The 19,963-nt window shown below is 48.5% G+C and overlaps 6 non-coding genes across 6 annotated transcripts; all 6 read left to right on the top strand.

The window, feature by feature from the left end:
- The first annotated feature begins 2,536 nt into the window (after positions 1-2,536).
- On the top strand, positions 2,537-2,610 carry Trnan-guu (transfer RNA asparagine (anticodon GUU)). Its single transcript has one exon. It is a non-coding gene; the product is annotated as a tRNA-Asn (tRNA).
- Positions 2,611-2,699: 89 nt separating this feature from the next.
- On the top strand, positions 2,700-2,773 carry Trnan-guu (transfer RNA asparagine (anticodon GUU)). The gene has a single exon. It is a non-coding gene; the product is annotated as a tRNA-Asn (tRNA).
- Positions 2,774-2,861: 88 nt separating this feature from the next.
- Trnan-guu (transfer RNA asparagine (anticodon GUU)) lies at positions 2,862-2,935 on the top strand. Its single transcript has one exon. It is a non-coding gene; the product is annotated as a tRNA-Asn (tRNA).
- An 8,472-nt stretch (positions 2,936-11,407) lies between these two features.
- Trnan-guu (transfer RNA asparagine (anticodon GUU)) lies at positions 11,408-11,481 on the top strand. Its single transcript has one exon. It is a non-coding gene; the product is annotated as a tRNA-Asn (tRNA).
- Positions 11,482-11,569: 88 nt separating this feature from the next.
- Positions 11,570-11,643, top strand: Trnan-guu (transfer RNA asparagine (anticodon GUU)). Its single transcript has one exon. It is a non-coding gene; the product is annotated as a tRNA-Asn (tRNA).
- An 88-nt stretch (positions 11,644-11,731) lies between these two features.
- Trnan-guu (transfer RNA asparagine (anticodon GUU)) lies at positions 11,732-11,805 on the top strand. The gene has a single exon. It is a non-coding gene; the product is annotated as a tRNA-Asn (tRNA).
- Positions 11,806-19,963: the final 8,158 nt, after the last annotated feature.

Raw genomic sequence — 19,963 nt, 5'->3', positions numbered from 1 at the left:
CTACAGTTCTTAATTAGCATGGAGAGTACCGAGCCTGGGAAGTATACGAAAGATATAAGGGATGTGAAAAGCCAGCTTGAAAGAATAGACACTGAAATGTATAAATCAGCAGGTATACGCGCAAGAGCACAGAAAGTGTGGGCCGGTGAAACAGCAACGAAGCGAGCTTTAACAGATGAAAAACGATACGCTTGCCAAAAACAAATCAGGCAGATAAGAAATGGTGATGAAATTTCAATCGATGCTAATGTAATCCAGCAGGTATTTAAAGAGTACTTCAGTGACCTTCTTGGCCATGCGAGAGAGATGGGTGATGCTTTCTGTTGTGATTTTTTGTCTCTCCTGCCAAGACTTGAGGACGATTTAAAGGAGCGTCTTGAGATGCCCATAACTGAAAACGAAATTGAAACTGCAATAGAAGACCTACAGACTGGTAAAACTCCAGGACCTGATGGGCTTGGTGCAGAGTTTTACAGGACATTTAAGCTCATAGTCGCTCAGTTACTGTTACGAGTATTGACTGAGGCGTATGAGCGAAAGCAAGTACCACTGTCATTCACCACATCGCACATAGTGTTAATCCCAAAAACAGATGACCCAGAGAAGCGTTTGTTGGTGCGGTCCTATCGCCTGATCAGCCTCACCAACGTTGATTATAAAATATACATGAAAGTCCTAGCGAAGAGATTACAGGGCGTGATAACGAAATTGGTTGGACCGCACCAGACTTGCGGAATCAAGGGACGTAGCATTGCCACGAATGTACATGTCGCACGTACGGTATTGGAATGCTGTGATGCGCTGGGGGATCGGATTGCAATGATGCAACTAGATCTGGCAAAAGCCTTTGATCGTGTGTCACATGATATTATTTTTTGCATACTAGAGCACGCTAACGTAGGAGGTGTGATCATAGAAGGTGTCAGAATGGCGTATGCAAACTGCACTGCGCGCATTATTGTAAATGGTGACCTTTCAGACAAGCTGGTAGTACGTTCGTCAGTAAGGCAGGGAGGCCCACTGTCACTCCTTCTGTTTGCGGCATACCTAGAACCACTCTGTTTCGCTGTAATCAAGAGTGAACGCATCTCAGGCTTTCGTTTACAGTCAGCACATGTCAAAATCCTCGCTTATGCGGACGACATTGCAGTATTCTGTTCAAACAGAGACAGTATTACTGAAGTGATCAGCGTGGGTGATGAATTTTGCAAACAAACGGGGGGTGCCTGATAAACTGGGATAAGCGCTCTGGTTTTTGGCATGGTGACTGGGAAACGATGCCCGATCATTTCGCGCGACTGCGATGGTCTTGTCTGCCAACGCAGTATCTCGGCGTCCCCCTTCAGTAATATCGGGATCCAAGTGAATGTTGGAATGAGCAAGTGTCAAGGGCGAGGGAGAAAGCAGATGCATGGCAGGGGAGGCCGTCATCAATGTTTTCGCGCGCCTCCGTCTGCAACCTTTTTCTTGTATCCAAAATATGCTACATTATGAATGTTTTGTGTGCAACACGGACCAGTATTCAAAAGATGCACCGCGTTTTTGCAGTTTTTATTTGGGCGTCTAACTGGGAGAGAACCAGTCGTACCAACTTGTTTCTTTCTGTTAAGGACAGTAGGGCTTGGACTTGTGCACTTATTTCTGCATCAGGTTGTGTCGCGTTTTATATTCCTCCGAGATCAAAGGGATACTTTTCTGAGGACTACTATCCAATTGAGGCTGCAGAGACATCTCCCAGAAATCCTTGTGTCATCGTGTGAGAGTATGTACGGGGCTATCAGTGGGTACATGCGAGAGGTTGTACTGTCTTTCCGGCTATTGCATGTGCGTTTTTCCATGGAGTATTTGTGCAATGTTTCGAGACGAAACCTGTATAAGAATCTTGTGGACACAATGTTGCCGATTCCTATTTATCGTTTACCTCACCGTGGAGGCCCAGGGCAAGATGTTCTGAAGCGAGTTAAAAGAATGCCGGTTAACCCATCCGTGAAATCCTTTTTCTTAAGTTGCACTCTAACAAACTTCCTGTTAAGACGTGGCTGCATTAAAAGGGAATTTTCGTCCCATGGACGATTAACTGCCTGTTATGCAAAAAGCCTGAGACAGTAGAACATGTGTTCCTTGACTGCTGCGGGACCCAATTTTCCATTGGGATGTCCTCCAGCGAACAGTCAAAAAAGATTTTCCCCTGGACCCATATGGCATCAGGTTCTTGCCCATTGCAAATGAAGCGGAAGTACCAGTTGACCTAATCATGCTTTTGGGCCTCCACATTCTGTGGAAGACGCGAATGCAAGTGCGACATGCAGATGTACACGTCCGTTCGACGCGCGAAAACTTTATTGAAAGCGTTGTGGCCCTTAAGGAAGTGTATCGGGCGCAAGCTGAACCGCCCGAATGGATTTCTGTACTCGATGACTTGGCTGTCATGAAAAGATTTTAATCCCTCCTACGTCAGCCAAAGTAGGCTGATGTTTTTATCATTTGTATTTTTGTTGCTTTGCTTGTCACAATCGGCAATAAGGAAAAAAAAAGAGCCTCCGTGGCGCAATCGGATAGCGCGTTCGGATGTTAACCGAAAGGTTGGAGGTTCGAGCCCTCCCGGGGGCGAAGCTTCTCCTTTTTGATGCTTTTTTTGCTGTATTTATTCTTCTAGATTTTCTGTAGCATGTGCGTGGTGGGTAGAGCGCCGAGCAGCCGCCTCCGTGATGCAATCGGATAGCGCGTTCGGCTGTTAACCGAAAGGTTGGAGGTTCGAGCCCTCCCGGGGGCGAAGCTTCTCCATTTTGATGCTTTTTTGCTGTATTTATTCTGGTACATTTTCTGTAGCATGTGCGTGGTGGGGAGAGCGCAGAGCAGCCGCCTCCGTGGCGCAATCGGATAGCGCGTTCGGCTGTTAACCGAAAGGTTGGAGGTTCGAGCCCTCCCGGGGGCGGAGCTTCTCCTCTTTTATGCTTTTTTGCTGTATTTATTCTGGTAGATTTTCTGTAGCGTGTGCGTAGGGGGGAGAGTGCAGAGCAGCTGCCTCCGTCATTCTGCTTCCGGCCACCGAGCGTGACGGTTCGTAGGATCATGGCCTCTTCAAGGGCAGCGACAGCGGTCACTTTTGGCCGCGGTAACAGGACCAACGACGATGACAACGAATATCCGTTTATTCTGCCTCAACTGCCCCAAGGACGAGTGGCGATTAATACCGTGTTTTTGCACGGTGATGTGCGTGCCAGACCTTACAAGGTCGAGGATTTCAGGGAAACCCTGCTGCCGACAGGCTTGCTGCCGGAGGTGCTATGCATAGGGGCGTACCAGATTAACCACGTCTGGGCGGTGACCCTCAAGGATGCGACCGCCACAAAACGACTAGTGGCCCACAAGGAGCTCCAGGTGAAGGGACGACGGTGCGTCATCGTCGACCCACAGGACCAGCAGGTGAAGCTTAGGCTTCACTGGCTTCTGTACGGCGTGGCCGACGAGGACATCCGGACGGCGCTCGCGGCTTTCGGCAAGGTGGAGAAGGTAAGCCGGGAGAGGTGGCGCGTCCAAGGCATGGGGGACAAGACGTCAACCACCAGGACCGTGCTGCTGAAGCTGAAGAGCGGCGTTAAAGTGGAGGACCTTCCACATCAGGTCCGCGTCGGCGGAGAGTTGGCCTTGGTAGTTGTTCCCGGCCGGCCCATGCAGTGCTTGCGTTGCCAGGGCACGGGACACGTCCGCCGTGAATGTAAAGTCCCCCGCTGTTCATGGTGCAGACGTTTCGGCCACGTGGACGCTGACTGCGTGAAATCCTACGCCACCGTGACGGGCCCTGCTGCGACTGACGTTGCGGCGGAGCACGTCATGGACGTGGTGGAGGCGGAGGACGCTGCGAAAGGAGCCGGAGACCCGGTACCACTACCGACAGACAGTGCTGCGTTGGACGTAAATACAGACGTCAAGGTGGCTAAGGCCGCTGCGAAGCCGAGTACGTCGGCACAAGTCGCGAATGCAGAGGAGCAGGTGACGGGGGGCGTTAGTGAAGACGCACCCTTTGACGACACGGCGGCAATGGAACAAGACGAGGGAATCAATGACGGCGACCGGACTACGACTCCCGCTCCAGTCAAGCGACCCCACCAGGGCTAGGTCAGCTGGTATACCCCCCCGGGTAAACGATGTTTGCGTCACTAGCGCCAATTTGTCCCCTGGTGTTTGGTAGGCCAAACTGTGAAACCAATAAACAATAAAAAAAATTGCTGATGCTGCTATGGCAACGCTTTTGTTGATGAGAGAGGAGGAAACGCAGAGCTGCTTGTCGTCTGCTATGCGCTCGACGAGCGCGCGACCGCTTTGTGAGCCGCAAGCGGAAAAGAGCACCGCTTGCATCTTTTTTAGATTGTGTTGCTGCTGCATATACTGTTTTCTACAGCTTTCGGTCGCTAATTTTCTCGGACGTTGAGCACGTCCACGAAACATTTGTTAGGAAATATTTCTCAGTTAAAATGCACGCGAGCTAGCAAGCTCGAAGCGTGACAATTTTGTTTGAGCAAGAAAATTGAGTAGTCGGAAAATGTGGTGTATTCACTGATTTTATTAGCAACGTATTGCAAACGATACAACTCAATACATACCACAATAGCACAGAGCTGTGTAATTCGTACAGTAAATACAAATGTTGGCGTCTGTATTGGTTACACAAACATAAGAGAAGTCTTCACACAATTCATCGTATATAGATTATCGCTGCAGGGGTCACCACGTTCATTGGCTGTACACAGTACAATTCACCACAAACGAAGGTTCATAGTAACACGTTCGTGAGTAATGAACTGATCATGCAGAGCAGGTGACGAGGACGTTGAGCCCAACATTGCCAGCTCCTTTTTCTTTTTCCATCTTCTGGAAATAAGGGGGAAATGAGCAGCATTTTAGGTCACATGTTTTAAACAAGTCTCAGCACTTTTTTCGCAAAATGGCGCTTCCAACTTATGCGGGTCAGCTTCGATTGTGTATGTTTGCATGACTTCAACTAAAAATATTCCTCTAAGAGACATTAAGCTTTGCTCAAAGTTGCATTGCTATTGTACAATTACGTAACATGTTTAGCATTGGTGTTGTCTCATTAGCTGGCTAGGAACATTGTAGTATTGCAGTTTCTATTTTTTAATTTACTTTCGCTGTACTATTGCCTACACAGCCCACAAGAGGTAATTAAGTCAAAATAATTTAAAAGCTGCTCTGCGCCGGCACGCGCACACCTGCTCCTGTAAAATTTCTACTATAGAACGAAAATTATGGAGATCGTTGCAGCGTGTACCCAAGACTTAGCTTAGTCGTATTGAATTGTGCGATTTTACGTACCACGATGCGTGCGTGAGACACGCCGTAATAACCGACTGCGAAATATTTCGACCATCGGCGGCGTGCGTTAACTTCGGCCCTATCGAAACTCAATTTATTTCTGCGACCTCGTGTTTCAAAGTGTAACGCCATGTCCGATAAGCGACAACGGCGGGCGACAGATATGCCGCTTACGCAAGGCCAAGTGGGCTGCGTCTTCTTACGAGCGTGAATTCTGTCGTTGTGAAAAGAAGATATTCGCAGCTTTCGCTGCATCTGGAAGCTGGAAAATATTCGCAGTGTTAGCTACACCAGCAGTTTGGAACACCCTTTACCACGCATGATCATCGAATATTAAGTAAAAACGAAAAGAACGCAATTCCCTGGAGCACGCGCAACAAATTTCGCGGCGTAACGTCACACGAAGCCGTAGCAGACGACTTGAAAAAAGAAAGAAAGAAGCGCTCCGTGCTGTTCACTTTTGCGCCGTATCTTGCATACTAGTTCTACACAAAGCAAGAATGCACGCCGCCTGCCTTAATGCCCAAAATCAACAAGTCGGCCTTTGCATACCTACAACCTGGACGACGCTCTTTTGGCCGGCAGGGTGGTCTTGAGCCGAACCAGCCGTGGCTTCTGTGGCTTCTGCCCGGGAGGGTCCTGGAAGATAGGGTAGAAATCGGTCTCGGTTAAGGAGGTAGCGAAGGAAGGCAGTTGTACATTAAGCTGGTTGCATGAAATCCAATGTAAAGGACACAACTTGAACTCATGCTTAAATATGGAACGTGAATTATGTATCAAGCGATAAGGCGCGTGAAAACGAACTACAAATGCGCACACATTCGCAACCGCTAATAAATTGTTTTTCTTACCCTCGTCGATCGGGGACCCCACTTCCACTGCAGCAGTGGGAACAGCCGTCCACAGGAGTCGTGTTTTGGCAGGGTCGGCGTAGGCATTTTCAGCGAAGTGGTCCGAGCAGAGGCGGTAGCCGTTGTACATTTGCTCCCGTGCGAGTCCCTCAAGATCTGCTCTTTGGGCGTAATTCCGCCATACGTCACACCTAGAAAATGAAACAGGTACCACCATGAATATCAATAAACAACACATAAAAGCGACACTAATATATAGAGTGCTAAAAAGCGAGAAAATATGTCACGAGTTCAAAAGTAAAGCGAAGCTCGCCCTTTGCGCAGGTAACATGAACTTCTCGTGACACGTAATGTAAGCAGTCGCTCGTACGTAATTATTTTGGGGGCTTCTTTCTTAAACATTCAAATGTGGTAATGTCACCCCAAGGAACTGCTCGTCGGAATGCTCTGAAGCCGAGCCAGTTCGTCGAATAAGCGCGTTCGGCGAACATATATATACTTTGCAAGATTTCTTCGCGAAGAAAAAAAATGCAGGTCCACCGCTAAAAAAACCAATACCGAAGCGAAATTTCCGTTTGAGCGTCAGCTGGCATCAACCGGCTCACCAGAAACTGTCCACAAGTAGCTTTACATGCTTACAACGTTACTGAAAAATGCGCAGTGCCAGGAAAAAGAATGACTGTAAAGCAAAGGCAGAAATGTTTCGGTTCGCTCTGTGGCCGCTTTGATAAGCACAGCACATGATTCTTCGTACCGAAAAAAAGTATGCTTACCTTTCGTCCGCTGGGAAGCGGAAAAATTTGGCTGCGCTGTTCCTTCCCGAGTTGCGGCACCAAAGAGCAGCACAACACGCCTTGTGTCCTGTGCCTAGTTTCGCCGACATTTTCAGATGTTCGCACTCACAAACACCAAAATTGTCGCTTTCCTGCAATTCTAAAAAGTTTCACACGTGGACAGCGAAAAGGGCTGGAGCAGACGAACGGAATGGCAGCAGACGAGATAAGAGCGAGAGCGCCGCCCTTCGGCGCAACGAAGGCCGAGTCTGGATAAATATATAGGGTGTTAAAAAAACGAAAATGGCCAAGGACATATTTTTTTCAACACATAATTGCATAACTTAACTTTATTCATGCGTAGGTTGGAAAGGTAGGGCCACACATGCAAAAGTTGCTGAATTTTCGCTTCCTACCAAAACAATGGCGGACGCTTTATTTCAGATACCGAAACTAGTCGAAGTGTCCGGCCCCTGACCCCACGACGAGACAAAGGACCGAGAGGAGGGTGCAACGAGTTCCAGCGAGGGGCCACCGACAAAGACGCCTCTTGGGAGGCGATTAGGCTTCAAGCCAAAGCCCAACATCCCGCCTGAGAGAACGCCTGGCGACAAAGCGCCTCCCACGAACAACGCCGGCAAGCCGGAAGGTCCCGGAGGCGGCTAGCCGAGGGCTAGTCGTGAAAGGTAAGCACCATGCTCCTGGGCCTACCTCATTCTTTAGTACAGCATGGCACCTGAACCGTCTCTCAGTATTGCCACACTAAACGTGCGAGGCTTGGCGGCTCGCCGTAGGCAAAGTCAAGTCCTACGGTTGGTCACTGACCACGACATAGACGTTCTAGCTGTCCAGGAGACCAAGGTAGACGGGGAGGAGGAGACCGGGAGCATGGTGCGGCGTTTCACGACTAGATATTATGCGGTCGTGAGCCACGCGGTAGGGACGTCCGCTGGATGTGTCCTGTTGGTTAAGAAGTTACGAGAACTGGTTGTTCAAAGTGTGTTTTCATGTCAGTCGGGAAGGATTGTTATGTGCGATTTTGTTTATTGTGAAGTTGAATTCCGAGTCATATGCATATATGCGCCGAATGGTGTAGAAGAACGTGCATTATTTTTTTCCAATCTTTTTCAGTATATTAGCAGTGAAAAGTGCATGCTTTTGTTGGGGGATTTCAACGGTGTTTTGAGTGCTCGGGATAGATCGAATAATGCTGGTATCCGCGATAAAAGCAGTCATATATTGTCTAGGCTGATTAGTGAAAGTGAACTAGACGATGTATGTGAGTGTCTGGAGGGAGAGAGGGAAGTGATGTATACGCGATTTCAAGGCAGTAGCCATGCGCGGTTAGACCGCTTGTACATGTCACAGGACATGATTCCAAAGTGCCACAGTTATTCTGTTGCACCTGTGTCGTTCTCCGATCACTGCTTGGTGACGTGTACCAAAGGAATGAAGAAGAAGAGTCAATCTTTCAACTGGGACCAATGGAAAATGAATGCCTTACTACTAAAAGACGCGCCATTTGTAGACGCAATTCATGAGGCCGTTATGGAATTAAGCGATGTATGTATTGAAACAATAGCAGAGAAATGGGAATGGTTCAAACAGAAGGTAAAAATGAAAGCAATAGAAACATCGAGCTGCTTAAAGTGTGAGAGGGAAATGAAAGAACGACACTTACGAAAGATACTTAATCAGCTGACAGCGCTGGAGTGCGAAGAGCCAGGGGCGTATAAGCAAGATATGCGAACCATCAAAGAACAAATTGAATAGTTGGACAAAGCACGCTATCAAGGTGCGATTGTGCGCGCAAGAGCAAACGCATTAGTAGCGGGGGAGACGCCCACTAAAAGGGCGCTTGGACTTTAAAAAGCTCATGGTCGACGTAATCATGTCGATAAGATCTCGTGGAACGGCACGCTTGTCGACGATAATAAGAGCATAGGCCGAGCGTTTTTAGACTATTACCAGTCACTGTTTGCATATCAAGAAGCCAATGTAGATGAGTTCAAAAAGGTTTTTCTCAGTCGCATGCCACGATTGAGTGACGACATGAAGGACCTATTAGAAGGGAATATCAGAGAGCACGAAGTCGAAAAAGCAATAAATGACTTGAACAATGGCAAATCACCCGGACCTGACGGTATCAGCGCATGTTTTTATAAAGCCTTCAAGAAAGAACTGTCGCCCCTGCTAACAGACCTGTTTAACGCTGCGTATGTGAACAAAGCTTTGCCGCCTTCTTTTGGTAAAGCGCATACCATCTTGATACCTAAGAGTGACATAGCGGAGAAACTTAGGCTCGTGACATCTTATAGGCCGATATCGTTAACCAATGTTGACTATAAGATTTTCATGAAGGTTTTGGCAGCCAGACTTCAAAGCGTCATCAAAGAAATAGTTGCAGACCACCAAACGTGTGGGATCAAAGGGAGGTCAATTTTTTCGAATATTCACACGATGCGGTGCGTGCTCGAGTGCTGTGACATCACATAAGACGGCGTCGCAGTGCTCCAGCTTGACCTCGAGAAAGCGTTTGACTGTGTGTCTCATGATATTTTGTTTGCCATTCTGGATCACGTTAATGTAGGTGCCATCATTACTGAGGGAGTGGCGTTGGCGTATCAGATCTACACAACACGCTTAATTGTGAATAAATCATTGGGGGCCCCCATTAACGTCATGCGTTCTGTGCGTCAAGGCTGCCTCCTCAGTCCTCTTCTGTTTGCAATTTACATAGAAACGATGTGTTTGGCAATAATTGAGAACGAGCAAATACGAGCTTATAGCTTGGCAGCCACAGAAGTCAAGCTCCTGGCATACGCAGATGATATAGCCGTGTGTTCTACGAACAGAGAAAGTGTAACAGAAACGATACGCGTTGTGAAGCAGTTTTGTGATGTGACGGGCAGTAAAGTGAACTGGGGTAAGTCCCTCGGTTTGTGGCACGGAGAGTGGTCTTCGGCCCCGGACAACTTTGCGAATGTGAGCTGGGTGAAAATCCCTACCAAGTATCTCGGTGTTCCCATGGACAGTTACAAGCATAGCGAGGGATACTGGACGAACCAAATAAAAGAAACAAGAGAAAAAGCAGTCAGGTGGAAAGGCATCAACCTGTCTATTTTCGCAAGGGCAACTGTACGTAATATGTTTTTCATTACGACGTTGTGGTACGTCATGCAGACGTTGTTTTGTTCAAGGGTAAACGTGCAAAGGTTGCACAGAGTGTTCGCCGTTTTTATCTGGGACTCCAACTGGGAAAGATGTAGCCGAACAAACCTGTTCAGGCGGGTGAAGGAAGGGGGGCTGGGCTTGGCGCATCTTTTTGTACGACAGCTTGTCAATAGATTTTTGTTTTTTCGGGATGTGCGCGATCCATTTCTGCGTACGGTATTACAGCTCAGGTTAAGAGCCGCTTTGCCGGCACTCATTGTTAGTACCAACAGTATGCCAGGAACGATTCGCGGCTATCTAAAAGAAGTTGTTGATAGTGTGCGCTTTCTTTCTGTGCGTTTTTCTTTCGATTATTTATCTGACGTGAAAAGAAAGCCGTTATATAGAGATGTATGCGATATTGTATTCCCAGTGCCATTGTACAGAGCGGTATACAGTGGAGGACCAGGACAGGATGTCCTTAAACGGGTGAAAAGAATGGAGGTGCCTACTGGGGTAAAAACATTCTTTTTTAGGCTACACTCAGGATCACTGTCAGTGAAAACATTCATGGAAGAACGTGGCTTCCTTGTACCATGGGGCTCATATTGCTTGATCTGCAAGCAACCGGAAACCATAGATCATGTGTTCTTGCATTGCTGGGAAGGTGTCTACTTCTGGGACGTCCTAAAACGGACAATGAAGAAGGATTTTCCATTGAGTCCGCATGGGATAAGGTACCTAGCGATAAACAATGAGGACGGAGTTCCATACGATTTAATAATGCTCCAGGGCCTCCACTGTTTATGGCGGGCGAGGATGGCTGGGTACCATTGCGACCCAGACGCTAGGCCTGCACGCATTTATTTTCGAGAGAGTATGTCTCGCTTTATTGCAATAAAGAAAACACAAGATTGTGTACCCGATTGGCTGTCGAGGCTAGAACCTTTGACAGCTTTAAAAGAATTTTAGATAGACAACGCCAGTCCATGTAGGACAGGTGGCTTTTCTGTTTTTCAATATGTTTTAAAAAAAATTATAGGGTTTTACGTGCCAAAACCAGTTCTGATTATGAGGCACGCCGTAGTGGGGGACTCCGGAAATTTGGACCACCTGGGGTTCTTTAACGTGCACCTAAATCTAAGTACACGGGTGTTTTCGCATTTCGCCCCCACCGAAATGCGGCCGCCGTGGCCGGGATTCGATCAATATGCTTTGTAGTTATTTTTGTGCTATTCTCTAGTGTGTGCTCTGTAAATTGTCAAAGACCGGCAATAAATAAAAAAAAGAGCAGCCGCCTCCGTGGCGCAATCGGATAGCGCGTTCGGCTGTTAACCGAAAGGTTGGAGGTTCGAGCCCTCCCGGGGGCGGAGCTTCTCCTTTTTTATGCTTTTTTGCTGTATTAATTCTGGTAGATTTTCTGTAGCGTGTGCGTGGGGGGGAGAGTGCAGAGCAGCCGCCTCCGTGGCGCAATCGGATAGCGCGTTCGGCTGTTAACCGAAAGGTTGGAGGTTCGAGCCCTCCCGGGGGCGAAGCTTCTCCTTTTTGATGCTTTTTTGCTGTATTTATTCTGGTAGATTTTCTGTAGCGTGTGCGTGGTGGGGAGAGCGCAGAGCAGCCGCCTTCGTGGCGCAATCGGATAGCGCGTTCGGCTGTTTACCGAAAGGTTGGAGGTTCGAGCCCTCCCGGGGGCGAAGCTTCTCCTTTTTGATGCTTTTTTGCTGTAATTATTCTGGTAGATTTTCTGTAGCGCATGCGTGGTGGGGAGAGCGCAGAGCAGCCGCCTCCGTGGCGCAATCGGATAGCGCGTTCGGCTGTTAACCATTCCACTTCCGGCTTTCGAGCGAAACGGTCGCGGGATGGTTGGCTCCCACGGAGCGGTTCTGGCGGCCCAAACGGGCCGCAGTAAGAGATTTTTTGCGTCTAGTGCTGATGATTATCAGGTTATTCTGCCCAATCTGCCATCCGGACGCATCGTCGCGAACACCGTTTTCATGCATGGCGATCCCAGAGCCCGGCCCTACCGTGTCGAAGACTACCGGGACACTTTGGCCAAACTTGGTGCGCTCCCCGACGTTTTGACGTTGGGGACGTATCAAACGAACCAAGTGTAGGCTGTGACAATGACGAGTGCTGACGCTGCTCAGAAATTGCTCTCCGCCGTCGACGTGAAGGTAAAGGATCGCCCATGTTTGCTCATTGATCCAAATAACCGCGAGGTTCGCTTAAAGTTGCATTGGTTGCTGCACGGCGTGACCGACGAAGACGTACGTGTGGCCCTGTCACCCTACGGAAAAGTGTTGGAAGTGACGCGAGAGAAGTGGAGAGCGCAAGGCGTCACTGAAAAGGGCTCGACGACACGCTCCGTGGGACTAAAATTGCATTGCGACGTCAAAGTCGATGACATTCCACATCAGCTAAAGATAGCCGGAGAGTTGACTCTCGTTGTTGTCCCGGGCCGCGCTCCGCTGTGTCTGCGCTGCAAGAGCACCCGGCACATAGGTCGCGACTGCAAGGTGTCGCGCTGCAATCGTTGTCGCCGCTTCGGCCACGATGACGCGGAGTGCGCAAGGACATACGCCAGCGTGACCGGACCAGTCCAGGCAAACGACGCATCGGATCACCTCATGGATGAGGCAGACTCGGAGGAAACCGCAGGTGTGAGCCGAAGCTCGGCTACCCAAGATGGTTCGCCGAACACGCCACAGGACGCCCGCCTTGAACCACCAGGTAAGCCCGAAGCCGGGCTGCCACACGATGCCGTCGAAGGGCGGAATGAAAAGGGTGATGCGAGTAGTACCGGCAACACCTCTTCCGGCGGAGCCGTTGAGACCCCCTCCGAGGTAGAGCCGATGACCGGGATTGACAGCGACAGTGCCAGTGCGGCTGGGAAGCGGCCCCACGACGCAGGCGAAAATGAGAAGGGAACTAGTGCTGGGCACAACGGACGAGCCCCCTGCGAAAACGACTCGCGTGCGGCGTCCTCCCTTTCGGCCACGGCCGAACACTTTGACGGATCGCAAGACGGCGGAAACGCCGCCTTTGCCGCTGTGAGGACTGTACCGTGGCGGCATTCAGGAGCAAAGCGCAGTTGTGAGGTAAGCGTCATGCCCCCGGCTTTTTCAACGCCTCCCAATGATGCTAATGGATAAGTCTATTCGTGTGGCCACTTTAAACGTGCGTGGGCTTGCCTCGCGGAGGAAAACAATCAACTGTACCGACTAGTAAGCGACTTTGACCTGGACATTTTAGCTGTGCAGGAGACGAAAGTCGAGGGCGACGAGGAAGCCGGGGGCATGGTGCGCCAATTCTTAGCGCGATACTGTGCTCTAGTGAGCCATGCTGTGGGAACTTCTTCCGGCTGTGTGTTGTTCGTCCGACAGTCTTGGACCCAGAATAGAAGCCGTGACGTCATGCCCGTCTGGTCGCCTTATTGTATGTGATTTTTTGTTTTCTTCATTGGAGTGGCGTGTAATTTGTTTGTATGCGCCGACTGTTGCTGATGAAAGGCGCAGATTTTTCGAACAGCTAAAACAGTATACCAAGTGTAATAGGCTTCTCATTGTTACTGGTGACTTTAACTGCGTTCTTTCAGCCCGTGATAAAACTAGCGCTCGACCGTATAAGGACGCAAGCACCGTTGCCCTAAGCGAGATAATAAGGGACGATGGCTTGGAGGACGTGGCTGAATGTCTTGGTGGTGGGAGGACTACATAGTACACCCTCTTTCAGGCAGCCAGCCACGCTCGCCTAGATAGAGCATATGTGAGCCTTGATTTGATACCCTTTTGCAAGGAGTACCAAGTGAGCGCCATTTCAATTAGTGATCACAGCTTGGTTAGCTTTTTAGTAGCAAGCGCGAAAGAAAGAAAAAATGGCTTCCAGTGGCAACTATGGAAATTTAATTCGATATTATTAAGCGATGAAATGTTTATGGCGGACGTAATGAAGCAAGTTGAAGAAATAAAAGCTGGGGGTAACAAGACACACAGAAAAAAGTGGGAGAACTTCAAGCAGGGGCGGGGGGGGGGGGGGGGGGTTAAAATGAAAGCATTAGAGCGCGCGAATGCGATATGCAGAGAAAAAAGAACAGAAGAAAAACAGATGCGCAGGAACCTGGAAAAATTGATCAGTGAAGAATGCAGGATGCCCGGCATGTTCATGGAAGATATTTGCGCACTGAAGCGTAAAATAGAACAATTCGATATCAAAAGATACCGCGGTGCTGTGGTAAGGGCAAGGGCTGAAAGGCTGATAATGGGAGAAGCACCGTCAAAAAGAGCGTTGGGTTCAGAAAAGTGGCACGCGCGGCGCAATCAGATAGCGGAAATTGAAGATGGTGGGGAAGTCAGCGACGCAGCAGAAGATATTGAGCGCGCTTTCTTTGAGCACTACAGTGGTTTATTCGCTAACTGCTCAGTTGACATTGACCGTTTTAAGAAGGACCTTTTAGCGCTGATGCCAATGCTAGACGACAGCACGAAAGAAATATTGGAGGAACCAATTTCAGAAGAGGAAGTGAAAAGTGCCATTGAAAGTATGCATCCGGTGAAGTCCCCGGGCCCTGATGGCCTGACCTCAGCCTTGTATAAATTTTTGAAAGGGGTGATATCACCAGTCTTACGGCGGTAATACCTTGAGGCATTCGAGCTCAAGGTATTACCGCCGTCCTTTTCAACTTCACACTCTGTTCTTATATACCGAAATCAGAAGACCCCGTTGCATTGCGCAGAGTAACTTCTTACCGCCCAATATGCCTCACTAATGGTGATTATAAGATAATGATGAAAATCTTAGCCAAGAGGTTGCAGACAGTCATCACGGAGCTCGTGGGGCCGCATCAAACGTGTGGCATTGAAGGCCGAACTATCTTCTCTAATATACACGTAGCACGGAGTATTCTCGAATGTTGCGACGCAATGGGTGCACGAGTGGCAATGCTCCAAATTGATCTTGAGAAAGCGTTCGACAGGGTGCCTCATGAAATTCTTTTGTGTATTCTCGATCATGTGAATGTGGGTAAAATAATTAGAGAGGGGGTTGCCATGGCGTACCGGGACTGCTCAACGAGGCTAATTGTCAACAAGGCGGTGGGGGAGCGCATCCAAGTCAAGCGTTCGGTACGTCAGGGTTGCCCTCTCTCGCCACTGTTGTTTTGTTTATATATAGCGTCTTTTTGTTTGAGTGTCATAGAGAGTGCCTGTGTCCGCCGGTTTAAAATGCATGAGGTTGAAGTACGACTGTTGGCTTATGCGGACGATATTGCCATGTTTTGCACCGATTCAGACAGTATAACACAGGCTGTCAAATGTGTTAAAAGTTTCTGTGCTGTGAGTGGCAGCGCAGTAAACTGGGGCAAGTGCCTCGATTCTGGCACGGGGACTGGCCGGAGGCCCCGGACACCTTTGCCAACATGAGTTTCGCAACGACTCCGGTTAAATACTTGAGAGCTCCCCTCCAGTGCTATAAAGACAGTGAATCGTACTGGAGAAGTGAAGTGGATAACCTGGAGGGACAGAGTAAAAAAGTGGAATGGCTGGAATTGGTCTGTTTTCCAAAGCTAGAATTTGTAACATCTTTTTAGTGAGCAAACATTGGTATATTCTCCAAATCTTGCATTGCTCAAGGGTGAACATTCAAAAAATTCTCCGTGTGTTCGCTGTGTTCGTGTGGGCATCGTCTTGGGAAAGATCAAGTCGCACCAATTTATTTCTTCGAGTTCGAAATGGAGGACTTGGTTTGTCACACTTCTTTTTGAGACAGGTAGTCAATCGGTTTTCTTTCTTCAGGGACGTAAAAAACCCGTTCCTATACACGGTATGTCAACTTCGCCTGGGGAGATACTTGCCCAACATGGTTATCTCAACCTGCAGTTTTCCCGGTGGTGTTTATGGTTTTCTTCGTGAAGTTGTGGTTTCTTGTAAGTTTTTGTCAGCGCGGTTTTCGCTTGAATACTTGAGTGAAGTCAACCGGAAAAAATTGTACAAGGACCTTTATGATGTGGTTCTACCCGTGCCTCTATATCGATCCCTTTATGGTGCAGGCCATGGGCACAATGTTCTAAAGCGTGTTAAGGCGATGCTAATACCGTCAGGTATTAAGACTTTCTTTTTTAAGTTACACACAGGAACGCTCACTGTCAAATCATGGATGGCTGAAAGGGTTTTTTTTGTTCCCTGGGGCACCCATTGTATAATTTGCATAAAGGAGGAGACAATTGAGCATGTATTCTTGGATTGCTGGGATGCTGTTTTTCTTTGGGATGTGCTCCAGCGCACAATCAAAAAAGAATTCACCCTCGATGCATATGGGATTTGCTGCTTGCCAATATAAAGTGATGACGGTACCCCATTTGATATGATAATGCTTATGACCCTGCATAGCATTTGGAAATGCAGAATGGCAGTAAGGCACGCTGATCTCGATGCAAGAGCGGCTCGCCAGTATTTTAAAGAATGCATAAAGGACTTTGTGGAGGAACAAAAGTTGCTGGAATGTATCCCAGAATGGTTGCCACGTGTGGAATTATTATTGACGATGAGACAATTTTAGCATATGCGCGTCCGCGCAAGTTAAGCGGTCGTTTTCAACTGATATTGTGACTGTGATTGTGGTTGTGTTTAGCGATTCTCTGTGAATTTGTGTATTTCTGTTTGTGCCAAAGACCTGCAATAAAGAAAAAAAAAGCCTCCGTCGCACAATCGGCTAGCGCTTTCGGCTCTTAACCGAAAGGTGGAGGTTCGAGCCCTCCCGGCCGGGGGCGAAGCTTCTCCTTTTTTAATGCATTTTTGGTTGTATTTGTTCTGGTAGGTTTTCTGTAGCGTGTGCATGGCGGTGAGAGCGTAGAACAGCTGCCTCCGTGGCGCAATGATTCCATTTCCGGACGCGCTAGCGAATGGTTGTGTCCACATGAGCTCTGATGGAGCGGATTATGCGGCCCATATGGGTCGTGGAAACAGGATTTTGCCGAAGAAAACCAGGGTTATGAAGTCATTTTGCCACAGCTACCCAAAGGTGCGTGTGTTACAAATACTGTTTTTCTTCACGGAGACATCAGGGCGAGACCTTAAAGTGTGGAAGACGTCCGCGATACGATGGTTCGTCTGGGAATGCTGCCCGAGGTGCTTGCCTTAGGGGCCTTCCAGATGAATCACGTCTGGGCGCGGACCTTCAGCACACCATAAGCAATAAAGAAGATGCTCGCAGTTGGTGACGTCAAGTTGAAGGAAAGGCGATGCCTCGTTATCGACCCAAACAAGCAGGACGTCAGGCTAAATCTTCATTGGCTTTTGCATATACGCACCGGATGAAGATGTATGCACCACGTTTCCGACTTACGGAAAGGTTACAGAAGTAACAAAGGAGCGTTGGCACATCAATGGCATCATAGGCAAGGGAACATATACTCGCACCGTAGCCCTGGAACTGAAAACCGGAGTGACTATCGGATGACCTGCCACCCCAGCTTCAAGTGGGGGGGGGGGGGGGGGGGGGGGAGTATCAACACGCTTCTGATTGGGCCAGACCGTGGGCCGCTGTGCTTATGATGTCGTCGAACGGGGCATATCCGACGCGACTGCCGCATGCCCCGGTGTAGTCAATGCAGGTGCTTTGGTCATGAAGACAACGAGCGCGCTCAGACATACGCCAGTGTGGCAGGTCCTGTGACAAGCGACCGTGTCGCAGAGCATATAATGGACCAAGTTGACGCAGAAGAAGCAGGCAGCAGCGGAAGAGGGGGTCCCGTGTACATGCCCCTTTCGAGAACACCGAAGGAAAAACAAAACCGAGCGGCCCCGCGGAAGAATTCAGGCGTCATAATGAAACACCCAGGGCTCACAACGAGGCTCCGGTGGACGAAAATGACGACGAGGGAACAATTTCCAACGCGTCGAACAGCCAGCCAGACGACATGGACGTCGGGACTACAGGTGTCAGTGGCGCATCTGCAAAGCGACCGATTGAGGATGTCGCTGGTGACATCGACAGACATGGCGCGGAGCCCGGAGGGGGGCTGGCGGCGAAAGTGGCCTTGGGCCGGCGACTCACCATCAAGCCTAAGCCTAACGTCAGCGCGGGCACCCGACCGCCGGCGAAGCCACCTTCGTATAGCAACGGGGGTTGTGCTTCAACTAGGGGCCTCGAAACTATAGACCTAAAAGGACACGGCTAGTATGGCTTCTCCATTATGTGAAGGATGTGGCGGGTGCACGCCGTGTACGTGTATACCCGCAAGTCTTGCGGCGGCTGCTGCAGTCAACGCCGGGCCTATGTGTGAGGTAAGAACCATGCGGTCCGTTCTAACTTGCACGCAGACTTTGCAAACTAGAAGAGCGTTACGCGCTGCCACTTTCAACGTTCGTGGCCTACGGTCTATACGAAAGCAATACCAGGTCAGTCATCTGTTCCGAGAGTATTACCTTGATTTGATAGGAGTTCAGGAGACGAAGATCCAAAGTCAGGAGCAAAGGGATCGCATGGTCGAACCTTTTAGGGCTTTTTACAATGTTTGCATGTGTCACTCCGTTGGCCCCTCTGGAGACTGTACGATATTCTTGCAAATTTTTTTAGGTGTTGCGGAAGAATATGTTTATACTAGTGAAGGACGGCCGACTTGTCGTTTGCGATTTTTTGTTTTTGTTTCAGAAATGGCGTGTCATTTGTGTATATGCGCCAAATAATGTTAAAGATCGACATAGGTTTTTTGCAAGTGTTGAACCATATTTAAAATGTGAAAAGAAGAACGTGGTGTTGCTAGGTGATTTTAACTGCGTGTGCCTAAAGGAAGATAGGTGCAGCGGATTGCCTGCTCAGGATCAAAGTGCTTTGTTTTTATCTACGATTATGCAAAAGTGCGGCCTAGAGGATGTTGGAAATGTACTGTAAATTGTCTATACCCATTTCCAACGTGATTGCCATTCCCGTTTAGACAGAGTATACGTGGCAGATGTGCTCGTACCACTTTGCAACAGTTATGATGTTAAACCGGTATCGTTTAGTGACCACAGCGTTGTTATGTTTTCAATAGCAGTGAAGAACATTAAGTCACATTTTTCGTGAAAGTTATGGCAATTCAATACCAAATTACTTAACGATCAAATTTTTGTGAACGAAGTTAAAGTAATTATAGAAAAAATACACTTGTTAGAGTCGGGGAGATTTGTTGAAGCCTGGGAGCGGTTTAAGGAAGAAGTTAAAATTACAGCTATCGAGAGATCTTCAACATTACGCCGGAATGAAAAACGAAAAGAAAAGGAACTACAGTGTCAGTTGCAATTCTTGTTGTCAGTCGAGAGTGCGCAGCCAGGCAGTTTCTCTGACGAAATAAGAAAAATAAAGAATCAGCTTGAGATAATAGATACAGAAAAATATAGAGGCGCAGTTATACGTGCACGCGCAGAACATCTCTGGCTCGGCGAAACACCCACGAAACGATCCATGAGCGAAGAGAAGCGGTATGCTTCACGTAAGGAAATAAAACAGATACGATATGGTCAAGAGACTACAATGGACAAACTTAAGATACAACAAGCGTTTGTAGATTATTACAAAGGATTGCTTGGATGCAGCGGTAAAAGCGAGGCCTCTTTAGACAGTGAATTCTTGTCGCTGATGCCCACTTTAGATAACGAAACCAGGTCACGCCTTGAAATGCCAATTAGCTGAATTGAAACAGAAATAGCAATAGAGGATTTAAGTGAAAGGAAAACGCCGGGTCCAGACGGGTTTGGTGCTGCTTTCTACAAGGCATTTTAGTATGACCTCTCGACGGCTCTTTTTCAGCTCTTCGCTGAGGCGTATTTAATAAACGAAGAACCACCATCCTTTAGAAGGTCGCATATTGTACTGATA

This window comes from Dermacentor silvarum, chromosome 1, assembly GCF_013339745.2.
Source record: "Dermacentor silvarum isolate Dsil-2018 chromosome 1, BIME_Dsil_1.4, whole genome shotgun sequence".
Lineage (NCBI taxonomy): Eukaryota > Metazoa > Arthropoda > Arachnida > Ixodida > Ixodidae > Dermacentor > Dermacentor silvarum.
The sequence above is the reverse complement of the archived record's forward strand: the minus strand, read 5'-3'. Positions and strand labels throughout refer to the sequence as shown.